The sequence below is a fragment of the Arachis duranensis genome, chromosome 7, assembly GCF_000817695.3.
Source record: "Arachis duranensis cultivar V14167 chromosome 7, aradu.V14167.gnm2.J7QH, whole genome shotgun sequence".
Classification (NCBI taxonomy): Eukaryota; Viridiplantae; Streptophyta; class Magnoliopsida; order Fabales; family Fabaceae; genus Arachis; species Arachis duranensis.
In genome coordinates, this window is record NC_029778.3 from 77,523,928 (window position 1) to 77,536,760 (window position 12,833).

Sequence of the window (12,833 nt, forward strand, 5' to 3'; positions counted from 1 at the left end):
AATTTAATTAAAATTTCTGAGAATTAATTGAGAAATGATTGATTTTTTTGGAGTAAATTTGACTATTTATCATAAATAACAATAATAATAGCCCTCTTCATTAATTCACTGTATCTACTTCTGTGGTTACAGACTTACACTAGAAATGAAAATACAGTTTTACATGTACATGAGCCATTCATTCTACGGCTAGTAACTAATGAATAAGAGCAAGTATAGGGAGCCAATGGAAGATTTGTACAATGTGTACAATGGAGGTTTATGAAGGTTTAGAGATATAACCATTAGTGTTACCTTTTCCTATCAGCTTAAACTTTTGGGATGAGTGGTTTTATGACATGGTATTAGAGCTCTAAATCCGAAAGGTTAAAAGTTTGATCCTTGATGAACTCCAAAATTAGCTTATCCTTTTGGGATGAGTGTGTTCATGACATGAGATGTTTATTATCCCTTATCCCTACTACCCGGATGGTTATTCTGAATAGTATGGGTGATGTTCATTTTTTAACTCATATTGGGTCAAATAAATAGCTCATTGTACACATTGTACAAATATTCTATTGGCTCCTTAGCAGGACTCAATGAATAATAGTAATACTATTTCTAGATGAATGAATTGATGCACTAAGTAACCAGGAAAGTTCCCCTTTCATATATCTTTGACGGAGCTTTTTTCGGTGGAGAAAGAATAATCTGGACCTCGAAGGACCAAGTTATAAATTCAAATAATAAAAAAATGCATGGATTAGTTCACAAATAAAGCAAAATAACGGTCGAGAGAAATTTAAAAGAAGTTTAGAATTTCTTATTACAAGAAAGCACCAACAACGCACATAGTGGAAGAGATCCAGTAATTGAACTCCAAAACCCTAATCAAAATTTTTCGATTCCAATAAGGGAGAAACACCACGATGCCGCATCTCCAACTCCTTCCACCACCACTGACTCACCCGCATCTGAGCCTACATCAACGTGTCACCGTGTCGGAGCTCTAAAGCGCAAGGCCAGCTCCCTCTCACTATAGCGCGTCAAATCCGCACGGTGTCATCGCTGCGTCGTCTTTCCCGGCAAGTTTTGCCGCTTGTTCTGCTTTTGCTCCGACGGATGTGAAGCACTCGGAGCACAGTTTGGGCATGGACTCAGTGCCGCTGGCTGAGGAGATCTGAGAGAAGAGCAAAACAGAGAGATTCAAATAGGAGAGAGAGCTCGCCTCGTCGTCGTCGTTGCCGTCGCTATTAATTCACTGTATCTACTTCTGTGGTTACAGACTTACACTAGAAATGAAAATAAAGTTTTACATGTACATGAGCCATTCATTCTACGGCTAGTAACTAATGAATAAGAGCAAGTATAGGGAGTCAATGGAATATTTGTACAATGTGTACAATGGAGGTTTATGAAGGTTTAGAGATATAACCATTAGTGTTACCTTTTCCTATCAGCTTAAACTTTTGGGATGAGTGGTTTCATGACATGGTATTAGAGCTCTAAATCCGAAAGGTTAAAAGTTTGATCCTTGATGAACTCCAAAATTAGCTTATCCTTTTGGGATGAGTGTGTTCATGACATGAAATGTTTATTATCCCTTATCCCTACTACCCGGATGGTTATTCTGAATAGTATGGGTGATGTTCATTTTTTAACTCATATTGGGTCAAATAAATAGCCCATTGTACACATTGTACAAATATTCTATTGGCTCCTTAGCAGGACTCAATGAATAATAGTAATACTATTTCTAGATGAATGAATTGATGCACTAAGTAACCAGGAAAGTTCCCCTTTCATATATCTTTGACGGAGCTTTTTTCGGTGGAGAAAGAATAATCTGGACCTCGAAGGACCAAGTTATAAATTCAAATAATAAAAAAATGCATGGATTAGTTCACAAATAAAGCAAAATAACGGTCGAGAGAAATTTAAAAGAAGTTTAGAATTTCTTATTACAAGAAAGCACCAACAACGCACATAGTGGAAGAGATCCAGTAATTGAACTCCAAAACCCTAATCAAAATTTTTCGATTCCAATAAGTGAGAAACACCGCGATGCCGCATCTCCAACTCCTTCCACCACCACTGACTCACCCGCATCTGAGCCTACATCAACGTGCCACCGTGTCGGAGCTCTAAAGCGCAAGGCCAGCTCCCTCTCACTATAGCGCGTCAAATCCGCACGGTGTCATCGCTGCGTCGTCTTTCCCGGCAAGTTTTGCCGCTTGTTCTGCTTTTGCTCCGACGGATGTGAAGCACTCGGAGCACAGTTTGGGCATGGACTCAGTGCCGCTGGCTGAGGAGATCTGAGAGAAGAGCAAAACAGAGAGATTCAAATAGGAGAGAGAGCTCGCCTCGTCGTCGTCGTTGCCGTCGCCACCGCAGTTCATCGCCTCTCCAGATCTGGTCGCAATGCCCAAGCCTCTGAGGATGTTCCATTACGACCTCCTCGACGAGACGCAGAACAAGCTCGATTACATCCTCTCTCTCTCTCTCTCTCTTTCTCTCTCTCTCTCTCTCTCTCTCTCTGTAAGAACCGGATTTTTCACGAATAAAATTATTTAAATGCACAAATTAGATTCCTGAAAGTTAGAATGAGAATTTGGGGATTTAAATATGATTTTTGGACTCAGTAGATCTTTTTGAGTCAGAAAATGTGTTTTCAGCGAAAAATCGCGAAAAACTGCAAACCGACAGTTGAACCAGTTCAAGTCTGCTCGGTGCTGCGCGAGAAAAAGTGAAAACAGTCAAAAACCTTAGAAAAATATTAGAAATAAAAAACCGGGCGTTAGTGTTAAAGGTTTGGCCCAAAGTTGGGCCGAACGGGCTAAAAACGCTAACAGGTTGGACCGGACCTAAGTTGGGCCCAAGCCCAACATATATAAGGTTCATTTAATGAACTAATAAACACAAACCACACTCAAACACACACACCCAGCTGAAAGAGAAGGGGAAGAAGAAAACCCTAGAGCACTATTCATCATCTTCTTCCCAAGCTCATATATTGAGTTATAGAGCTCCGATCGCCGCATCGTTTGCGGCTACGCGTTCCTTGTGAAGAGCTCTACAAAACCCACCCAAGAAACTGGTAAGGCAATCTCGAATCTCTCTCAGTTCTTCTCCTCAAAGTTTCGAGTTTTAGGGCTTTTGGCTAAGTGAGGTTTTGTGATTTTTGGGTGTTTAGGTACACTCTAGCCTTTGATTGATGTTGGTTTTGGCTTCCAAAACTATTGAGCAAGGTAAGAGGCATTGAAACTCTTGTGAAATTTCAATTATAATGAGCCCTAGGTTGATTTGTGATGATTTATGTATATATAGCTTGATTATGGTAAGTTTGGAGCTTGTTGATGATTGTTTATGTTTGTTGGAGATTCTTGGTGGCTTAGATTGTGATTGAAAGCTTATCTTGGGCTCAATTTGGGGTTTTGGTGCATATTGGGAATCGGCCAAGGTATGATTTTGATTTTTTCTATGTAGTATATAATATTCATGGACACTTAGGCTAGTGACCCATAGGATAGGTTTGAAAATTATATGTTGTTGATGATTGGTTTGGTTGATAATGTATAATGGTTTGATGTTGTTGTTGTGGTTAAGTGATGAGGTTGAGATATGATGAATTTGGATGAATAAATATTGTTGGTTTTTAATGTGAATCATGGTTGAGTTGTTGATGAAAATTGATAGTGATGTAATGATGATTGGTGGATATGTGATATATGTGATATTGTGGGTGAGAATAAAATGTGGCAATATTGGTGTAATATGACACAAAGGGTTGGTTTGGGAAAAAATGGGAGTTTGGTATTGTTTTGGTTGGATGTGGTTTGAGGATTTTGGAAAATTTGGTAAAGTGTGATTATTGGTAAAAGTTAGTTTTTAGTGAACTTTGTCTGATCATAACTTTTGCTTCAGTTTTCAAAATTTTGTAAAAAGCTGTATGAAATTAAAGTTTATTAAAAACTCTTTGAAGCGATATAAAGTTTGTAAAATTTGAAATTTTTAAGAGGAAGTTATGATCAAACAAAGATTGGTGTTAAAATTTGAAATTCTGCAAAGTTGCAGAATTCTGTGATTTCTGGTATGTGCGCAAGCACAGCCTTGTGCGCACGCACAACCTTGCAAAATTTTAAAACGCACAGACCTGTGCGTACGCACAAGCAGGGAAAGGCGTGCTGTTTGCAGCGCTAGCACAGCTTGTGCGCACACACACCAATGAGAAGTTGCAACCTGTGCGTACGCACAGCCCTGTGCGCATGCACACGTTGGGAAGGTCAGTCTGTTGGGGGGGCTAGCACAGCTTGTGCAAGTGAACAGATTTGTAAATTTTCGTACCTGTGCATACGCACACCCCTGTGCATACGCACACCCCTGTGCATACGCACACCCCTGTGCATACGCACACCCCTGTGCATATGCACATGCCCTGTTTTACAAATGTAAACTTTATTTTCAACTATTTCACCTTCCCAACAAGGTTGTAAGCTTTTATAACACCATTTTAAGGCTTTTGGGCTAAGTTTTGAGTAGGAGAATATGGGGAATAAGCTAAGTGTTTTAGTTGATGGTTATTATGAAAAATTAGCAAAACGGAGGTTTAGGTTTCTGGTGTACTGAGGATGGGCTCGATGGAGTGAGAAAAAGGAACGGAAATGTTGAGTTGACAGTGGTTGAGATGAGTTGAGGACTCGGATTGAGATGATGGATCCATGACCTACTGAAAATATTTTTTGAAAACACTGATGTATCACTTGTATATTGAGACTATGAGACGCTATGCGCCCGACAGGGACGGCGGTTGGATCCCGCCTATCGAGGTAGCGGCGGCGTAATGGGATGGTTCGTCCCGCTTGCGTTGAGATGTGAGGTCGGTGGCAAGAGTATCCCGCTCGCATCCCTTCGGATCTCTAGAGTGTGCAGGCACAAAACCCTGGACAGTGATCCGAGCACTATATCTCGGGGGTTCCCAATGATGATTCCGAAGGGCGACATCTGTCGGGTTAACAGTTGAACCGACAATGTGATATCACAGCCAATAGGACATGCATTCATCATGTGCATTTTCTATCTGTTTGTATGCTTTGCTGACTTGATATTGTTTGCCTATTTGTATAACATGTCTAATTGCTACTTGAGTTATTTGCTTTAGATGCTCCTAATTGTGTTTTACTTGCATTGTATATTATCTGTGTTTCCTACTGGGATTGAGGAGGGTGATGGGATCGCATGGAGGATAGGTTGGTGAAGGCTTGGGACAGCGGTGTTTGGTTAGAATAGAAATCCCCTAAGATAGAATACCCTGTTTATTATGTTATGGTTTTATATTATGCCTTATTGTTTTAGTATGCCCTAAAATTGAAATCTTGTGAGGGATATGAAGTCTAGGATTGCTTTTGGCGTCCCGGAGTCTTATAACCTACATCACTGGGCACTGTTACCATACTGAGAACCTCTGGTTCTCATACCATATTTCTGTTGTATTTTTCAGATGCAGGTCGCAACCCACCTCGGTGAGTTGCTGAGTGGTGACAGAAGCGGAGGATTCGGATACCTTTTTGAGTCTTTTGATTTACTTTGTTTATACATCTCTCACTTTTGTATTTTGTTTTGCCTAGTGGCATGTATTTGAGAGAACAAAACTTGTATAAGTTGTTTTTACTGTCTGATTCTGTATATCTGTATATGAGTAGCCGGTTTAAACTCTGCGAGTCGTGGCTAGATTCTTATGATATTATACTATGATATTTTGTTATACTGTATCTATTTCTTGTGCTCTAAGTTAGTTGCTCCATTTATACGTTTTGCGCTTTTCAAATCCTAATTTTGAGCTATATCCTTCATCAGGCTTCTAGATTATACTATTCCAACTATATATATATATATATTATGTATGAGTTTAGAACTATCGTAATCTCGTATTAACCTTTGCTTGACAACGCGAGGTAAAGTTTAGGCTAATTAGGGTGTTACACTCTCACTATCGAGAACTTCCTCGAGTGCTGCCTCCATATTCTCGTCTTCAAGTCCGGCATGGCCAAGTTCATCCATCAGTGCATATTAGGTCTTTTTACATCTTTTCACATTTTCCCTCAATTTAGGATTTTTAAATTCCTAATTTTCTATCACTCATGTTTCTTTGTTTTTCTGTGCTTACTTTAAAGGTTAGAATCTAATTTCTTAAACATTCAAGTAGCCCAAAATTTTAGTCTGACCTCTTTGTTGGTTTCTAGGCTTTTGATATATTATTTAATTATGTATCTAGCTTGGTTCAAATGATTTTAGATGAAGGATGATTTCAAGAAGTGACACAAATTTTACTGTGAGCAGCTTTTTCACAGGCCACAGAGGAGGTTCATTGAGCTAGAGGCTCTGGAAAAAATCATACAGGAAAGAATAGGTTTTTACTTGTTTTGGACATCTAAATTAAAGCAATATAGTTGTACTAAAGATACTAAATTAGACATGCTTTGGACATCTCACATGTTTACTCAGATTGAGAATTGCTAGTGAAAATGAAATCAGTAAACCTTGTCCCCAACCTGATTTATTCAAATTAGAGCATTCATTCAAGTCTTGTGTGCTGTGTTTTGATTCTTCCATATTCAATAACCTCTCTTATTTGAACTTGGTAATTGTGAAAAAGGGTGACAATGATTTATCAGCCATTTCCCCATTCATACTTGCTTTTCTAAATTCACCTAAAATGTGAGGCAATCAGGATTGTACAAGACTGCTATCACCTTGCAATTGGGATGTTTATTCAGAAGGTTTTTTGTCAACTATGTTTTCTGGATTAAGTGTGCTAACCATAAGAACAGCTTCATTTGAGCTTTGGCACTATCTAATATGTCATAGTAGTTCATGGTGTTGTGCACATTGGAAGAGACTCCCTTTTGACATCTTCTAGTCTTTGACTCTTTGCAATGCAGCTTCAATACCATGCTCGGCATCACCTTCTGACATTTCAGTTGATCTTTGTACATGTAATTGAATCACTGGTTTTTGTTCCTGTAAGCACTCATTTTAACTGATAAACAATATTTGTCTAAATGCTCAGTTGTGCAATTTCATTTTAGTCATAGCCATGCTGATAGTTTTCTTTTATTTTTCTTGGGTTATTTCTTCGTATTATGATTGGTATTCTGTTCTTTCTCTTTAAGTTTTACGACGACCAGCTGCTTGCCTTCATTGTCTTGATTCTTATCTGGTTGTGCGAACTCTTTACTCTCATTAGGGGTCTCTGGTATGGTCTTGGGTTTAGACATTCACTGTTTTGAATTTTGCTTTTGACTTATTGGATAACTATTTCCTTTTAAGGCCTAGTCTGAATGTTCTTAGCCAAATAGGGAATTGTAATAAGGAGCTACCGCTTAAGTAACACTACTTTTTTTTAATAAATATATTGGCCATAATTATAGATTCTTTTGATTGGTGTTCATATGAAGCTTCATTAATTAATTGAATCCTTATGCAATTGTTGAAATGACAAATAGTCTTGCCTGTTGCACTTTTCTTAAACATACGTGTGATTAAGCAAGTGTTTGGCTGATTTCTGATATGGTTTTGCTATCTTTCATGCAGTGTTCGAACACCAATTTCAATGAAGTTCTTCCCTCGCTTCTTTTTGTTGTATTTTCTGGTCTTTCACATATATTTCTTCTCTTATTCATATGGTAATGTCCGTAGACCGTAATGTTTTATTTTCTCGGTGCAATTTAATTAATATTATCTGGAAATTATTTTTTTTTAAAAAAATTCCAGGTTTTTCATATTTGGCTCTATCTACTACAACAACTTTTATGCAACATCTTATCTTGTACTTTTGGAATCGTTTTGAGGTAAGAAATGATAAAGGTTGGAAAGAGCTACAATCTGGAAAGAGGCATTTCCTTACCGTGTGACTCAATATGCAATAATAGGGAAGAAAGAAGAAGGGATGAGGTTGTGGAATATTTATAAGATGGATGGGAAGTTACTTAAAAGAGACATTCAGCTGTAATAAGTTCATTTCTCAAGTTGGATGACATTGAACTTGCAAAGAGTATCTTTGAGGAGTGAGAATCTAGAAACTGATATTTCAGAAATTTCGTTATTCCGAACATGATGATAGCAGTTTACAGCAGAAAGGGTAATATGGAGGAAGCTGAAACCATTGTTAATAGGACAATCATGAAGGGAGGAAAGCCAAATTTATGAACTTGGTCAGGGCTCTTGCTTGGATATATTCCACAAAGAAATTTTACGATGCCTGTTCGATGTATGAAAGAGGCAGTTTCTATCTGTGAAGTGGGGTGTAAGTGGAGGCCACTACCGGAATCCTTAGCTGCCATTTTTCAGTACTTAAAATTTAATAGAGATATGGAGGAGACAGAGGATTCGATAAGGTTACTCAGCAGCAAGAATATTGTCTCCCTTGATGTTCATAACAAGCTGATGAGTTGGATTAAGGATGTGGAATCAAATGTGCCTGCAATTGATGTGCTGGGAGGCGATTCACATAAACAAATTGGTGAAATTTCAGAGCCAGAGGAAGATGGGAACACGAACAACCTTAACTTCAAGCCCGAAGGTGTTGGGGTGTTCGAGGTCATCTCAATTGAGCTAGTCACAATACTGCAGTCAGTCCGGGGTGTTCGAGGTCATCTCAATTGAGCTAGTCACAATACTGCAGTCAGTCCGATGTCGCGGCGAAACTGGAAGCTGATCAATCTTGCTATTCTTTTCTTTATTAATCATACTAGTATTTTGTGGATTATGTTGGTATATAAATTTTTAAGAATTCCGTTACCTGATGTACTCATTCTGTTCAAACAAGACACTATGGTTTTTGATACTCTATTACTATTAAGAGTGTATTTGGCAAACACGTTGAAAAAGTGCGTTTAAGTTCTTTGAACACTATTCTTTGATGTTTGGCAACTTTGACGTAATTTTGTATCCTAAAAGCATGTTCACTTGAAGCAAGAAATTGTAGCTTTTGTGCACTTAACGTTTGTTTAGGTTTGTTGCTGGTCATTATTGGTTTTAATAATTTTCTCCATAATTTTTTTTATCATTTTTAATACTTTCTTTTATATTTTGATTTTTTTAGGGTAAAAAATGGCATTAAGCCATGGGAGGAAACATTTAACTCAAATCAGCCAAAATGAATTTTGATACACCATTCAACCAAAGCATAATTTAATATAATTCGAATCTATACGTTTCGAATTATACTTGTACATAGTTCGAATTGACTAACGTCAAATTACATGCATGCATGAAGTAGTAGTAGTTCGAAACAATATGTAACGAATTAGGTAGTAATAGTTCGAATCAATTCAATTCGAATTACTAAGGAAGAGTGACGTTAGGGTAATTCGAATTACTAAGGTTTGTGAATTCGAAATTAGTTTATTCGAATTATATATATAGTGCGAATGAAGTTGATTCGAATTACTGTGAATCAAAGCTCTATATATATGTTGTAAACGTGAGTTTCTCTCAATAGAGAGGTGAGATGGCTAGTGAGGATAGTTTTCTAGTCTTGGTACACCACATAGGAGGGATTAAGAGAAAAACCAGGTCCGGTGTGAAGTTCACCGATAAGGATCTGTATTATTGTGAGCCCTACGACGAGCTACGATGTCCTCGTTAGCTCTGTGCTGGTGAAGCTTGATCTGGAAGGAGTGAAAAGGGTTAAGAAGTTTTTCTATCGCATTCCAACCACTGTGCTCCATGATACGGTGAAGTATGATTGTTTTACGATCGGGAGTGATGAGGACTTGCAGGTCATGTTTATTTGTCGCAGGCAGTTTCCTGAAGTGAGGACACCAGAGCTGTTGGCAAAGTTGGTTGACGTGGTATCCAGCTCGGGTGGTTCGAACCGGAATACCAACACTATAGTCACGGTGGCCGGTTCAAGCTCGAGACCTGCGGTTGCTTCATCCTCCGTACCGGTGTATGAGCCACAGATCCAGCCTGTCGCCTCCCCTTCGTTCGCTGTTGATCTCAGCGGCAACGTTGGCGACGAGGTTCGATATGGGGTTTGGTGATCCAGATGACGATGATGTGGAGCTAGATATGATCGCTGATGACAGTGGCGATGATCTCGGAGCGAGTGATCCGAGAGGGGCGACAGGTGGATCTAGTTCCGGTACACAGCAGTACCCACCCCATTTTTCATCGTTGGACCTGGATGCCATGAGGCAGGATGGACATGCTGGGCAGCTTACTGGATTCGGCGCTAGAGATACGGAAGGGTCTGCCAGTATTACAGAGTTCCAGGTTGGTCAACAATTTCAGGATAAAGAGATGTGGCCTCTGCAGGCAAGCAGGACATACTCGTCGGAGTTGTCCGCAGGCCGGAGGAGCCACCCACACAGGGGAGAATGAGTAGGAGCGTGCTGTTGTGTGTTTTTGTTTGTCTTTAGGTCGTCAGTTGTATTTTATTTTCGTTAGAAAGCGATGTTCTAGGTATGGTCATTTATAATTTTTTTAGTGATGAACTTTGTATTTCGACCGACATATGTATGTTGAATGTCTTTCTAATTATGAAATTAAGTTACATAAGCAAAGTACACATTATGTGGAATTGACTAATACAAAATACAATAACATCAAAGTAACTGTTGCATGAACTAATGACCTAGGGCACTCAGACATAACACCGATAACCAAAATAAAATACATAAGACAAACATAAAGAGCCATCATAAACCATCATCCCCCAATCATCTAAACAGGTGCGACCCCGTGCCACAACTGCGTGGAACCCGTGTCCTCTGACCTCTCCGTATAAACGGCTCCTCATCCTCAATATCGTCGCCATCGTCATCCGGAGCAGGCTGTGTGGGCGTCCCGGGCGGGACATGTACGGGTCTGGATGATGACGGCCCAGCAACTGAATGTGACCCAACAGTATGTGCGGATGCTGGCGTCCCACCGAGGGCAAAAGCCTGCACAGGAGCCGCCGTGGGAGGCTCGTTCAAATCTACATCTAGCGGAGCCTGTGTCCCTGTCGTCTGATCCCGTCCTCGGGCAGCCTCATCCTCCTGCATGATGGTCTGGATATCATCAAGGAAATGTGGTCCACCAAACTCGGCAACAATCCCATCACCAGCAAGGAAGTCTGGAAACATGGACCCGGGACTCACCCATGGTGTACTCTCCTGAAGTGTCTGGTCGTCACCGGAAACACCGACAAAGTAATCTCCGAGCGGACCTATGCCAAGCCCCGTGGCAGTCTGACTCGAGGGACCTCCCACACCAGATCCACACCACTCACCATCATGCCCCCCGTGAACGGGCCTAGCATCCCCCATAGCAGCACCTCCTCCAGCTGCACCCCGACCATGATTAGGGACATCGTCTCTAGCAGCAGCCCCCCTCCTCCTGCCTCCACGCCCACGTCGTCTCCCGCCCCCTACCAGCCTTATCACCCTCCTCCATAGCATGATCCAGCCACCGCCACTCACGCTGGCTACGACGTGTCCCGACTCGAGCTCTCCTATCAACCCGACGCCTGTCAGGAACGTCGTCGACTCGATCCATATCAGGAACTCAGCCGGCACCCCTCTGCGTCGCCTCGTCCGGAATAGGAATACCTCTCGGATCCCCCAAGTACATCTCTGGTGACAAGAATCTCTTTCCGTGCTGATGCCACCATCCCAAGAACTCATGCGACGGACCCGGGTCGGCCACGATGTCGAACTGTAAAATGTGCTCCGCTCGAGTCTCCCAGTGAAGATGCCAGTACTCTAAGTGGGATGGGAACCATCGGTCACCTCCTCTCCCGTCCTTCGACATCAAGAAGTCGATGTTCAGGGCGGGATGCGGTGGGGGCTGTACGCCGCCAAACTGTGGTAACACTCTATCAGCCTGATGCCACTCAACCACCGCAAAATATATCAGGGACGTCACACACCGCCATAACATCGTATGCCTAGGCTCCAAGACCTCCGGATGAACTACCTGGAAGTCTACGCTCAGAGTCTTGGATTTTTCCCCTTTTCCAAAAGTGGTGTGGAGGGGCAAAAATCCCAGTGGCTTTATTGGTGTGTCACCTAGTCCATACAAGGTGTCGGGGTAAGCTCTTAACTCTTTCTCATCCAACCCTAGCTTGTCAAAAGCGGGCTTAAAGAGGATGTCTGCTGAGCTCCCCTGGTCTACTAAGGTTCTGTGGAGATGGGCATTTGCCAGGATCATAGTTATCACCACTGGATCATCGTGTCCAGGGATTATTCCTTGCCCATCTTCTTTGGTGAATGAGATGGTGGGGAGGTCGGATGACTCTCCTCCGACCTGATAGACTCTCTTGAGGTGCCTTTTGCGAGAGGATTTTGTGAGTCCCCCTCCGGCGAACCCCCCTGAGATCATATGGATATGTCTCTCTGGAGTCGGCGGTGGTGGGTCTCTTCTGTCTATATCATCTCGCTTCCTCTTTCCATGACTGTCTGACCTTTCTATGAGATATCTGTCAAGCCGACCTTCTCTAGCCAGCTTTTCTATCACATTTTTAAGGTCGTAACAATCGTTCGTGGAGTGACCATATATTTTATGGTACTCACAGTAGTCGCTGCGGCTTCCCCCCTTTTTATTTTTGATGGGTCTGGGGGGTGGCAGCCTTTCAGTGTTGCAAATTTCTCTGTATACATCCACTATTGAAACTTTTAGAGGAGTATAAGAGTGATACTTTCTTGGTCTGTCGAGACCGAGTTCTTCCTTCTTCTTGGTCTCCCTCTCCCTCTCTTTTGTTGAGGGAGGGTGCCCAGATCGCCAACTCAGGTCTCTCAGCTTAGCATTTTCCTCCATGTTGATGTACTTTTCAGCTCTTTCCTACACATCACTCAAGGAGATGGGGT